This window comes from Corvus kubaryi, unplaced genomic scaffold, assembly GCF_017639235.1.
Source record: "Corvus kubaryi isolate FWS band 111438036 unplaced genomic scaffold, C.kubaryi_AGA036_p1.0 37387, whole genome shotgun sequence".
Taxonomy (NCBI): Eukaryota; Metazoa; Chordata; class Aves; order Passeriformes; family Corvidae; genus Corvus; species Corvus kubaryi.
In genome coordinates, this window is record NW_024581129.1 from 1,367,383 (window position 1) to 1,369,149 (window position 1,767).

The following is a 1,767-nucleotide window of genomic DNA, read 5'->3' on the forward strand; positions in this document are numbered from 1 at the left end:
CTGAGCCCCCCCAGGCGCGGTCCCCGCGGTGCCTCCCCGAGCTCTCGGGGCCCTTCAGGCCGCCCCTCGCCGCTGCCCGGCCGGCCCCGCTCTCCTCAGCGCCGCTGCGGGCCGGGGCGCGGGGCTGTGCCCGCCCCAGAGAGTGCCCAGAGGGCCGAGAGCGCTTGTGCTCGTGGGCGTTATGTCGCTTTTATTGTCGGAGCTTCCCGTGGCAGAGAGGCAGCGCCTCGGGTTTGCCTGGCCGTGCCTCTGCCCCCGCGCTTTGGGGTTGTCCTGGTGCGGAGTTCGGTTCTGCCGTGGCAGAGCGAAGAGGGGACCGTGTGATTGCTGCTACAAAAGTTAGATAAACACAAAACATCTCTTCTCAGAGCCCCATTCCAATAGCAAAACTCATTTTCTGCCGAAGGCTGAGGACGCTGGAAAGCCGGGAGACCAGCGCTGCAGTCCTGCAGTTCCCCCGTGGGCTTCTCTTCATTTAGTGCTGAATAATGCCTAAAGTAGGCATTTTGCATTAAAATGGCCTTTTTTAACGTAGGAATAAGGCTGATTATTCTAACTCAAGACACGTGTAGCACTCATGGATTTGGCGATGCCGTTAAATTACCCAGCTGGGATGGTGGAACAGAGAACCTGCGGGTTTGGCTCTGAGTGCTCTGGATTGTGGAACCTCTTAAGTTTTCTCATATCGAGTCTGTTGTCTCGGTCCTCGACTTTTCTTATCCTGAGTCTCTCATTAATCCTTGAGGGTCCCGTACTGCTTTTAGTTCATCATCTGTTTGTTTGTGTAGGGGTTTTTTGTTGTTTTTTGGTTGGTTGGGTGTGTTGGGTTTTTTTTAAGTGGAGACAGTAATACTTAGCAACGTCCAAGGGGTTTAATTGCTTATAGAGGAATCCACCATGAAAAGCAGTGTTGTCTACTAGGAAAAACAACGGTTAATTCTGTGCAAGCACGTGCATTTTACTTCTGTTGAAATATTTTAAATTTATTACTTTGGTTAAAAGCCTTTTTCCCAATAAAGGGTTCTTTTGTCACTGAGAACCTTGCACTTGACTTAAAGCTCAAGAGAGGACATGAGAAGAGGCTCTAAAGTTCTTGCTTGTTTTAAAATGTTAGATTTCATGTTAAACAAATATTTATTACATACTAACTTTTGTTCTTTCAAACGTAAATAAGTATACCTTTAAAAGTAATGTTGGTTTAGGAGGAAAATAAATATTTTTTATGGTCTCCTGGTAAAGGTACTTTTTTTTACTTTTAGAGCATGAAGCAGAACAGCCTCAATTTTCAGATGTTCTTCAATCAAAACAAGATCCTGAATCAAAAGAAGGATCAGTGAGTACAGTTCAAGTAAAAAATCTGCACAGAGCTGGATTTTAAATATTTTAAACAACTAAATGGGAAAATTAGGTACCCACAGGGTAGACTCATTCATAAAATGAGAACAAAACTATTATTTGTCAAACAACCTCTTTGAACCAACAAATGTAATATTCCAAATAATTGCTTGTATTTAAAGCAACTTGGATAATGCTGTCCTAAAATTAGATGGCCAGCTGTGTTTGGGTTGTGCCTCTCACTGTCTTTTTGATGCTCTGCAGGCAGGGCTCAAGTGTGCAAGGATCCCCTGTGGGTGGTGTAAAGCAGAGCCAGTACTGGAACACAGAGGGGAGCAAGGACTTGGGGGAAAGCCAAGTTGACATATGGGATAGGTCACGTAGCTGTGGCCACTGGAATCAGTGTAATGAAACATGCTCAGAGGTGTGCTC

General features: G+C 45.7%; 1 protein-coding gene across 2 annotated transcripts in view; it reads left to right on the forward strand.

The window, feature by feature from the left end:
* The first annotated feature begins 95 nt into the window (after window positions 1-95).
* Window positions 96-1,767, forward strand: part of IQCK (IQ motif containing K) — a 37,456-nt gene continuing 35,784 nt past the window's right edge. The window contains exons 1-2 of one of the 2 annotated variants that reach the window (XM_042037014.1): window positions 96-497; window positions 1,260-1,333. The gene's annotated coding sequence lies outside the window, so the exon portion shown is untranslated. The remainder of the gene's footprint in view (window positions 498-1,259; window positions 1,334-1,767) is intronic. The other variant, XM_042037015.1, reaches the window with a different exon arrangement.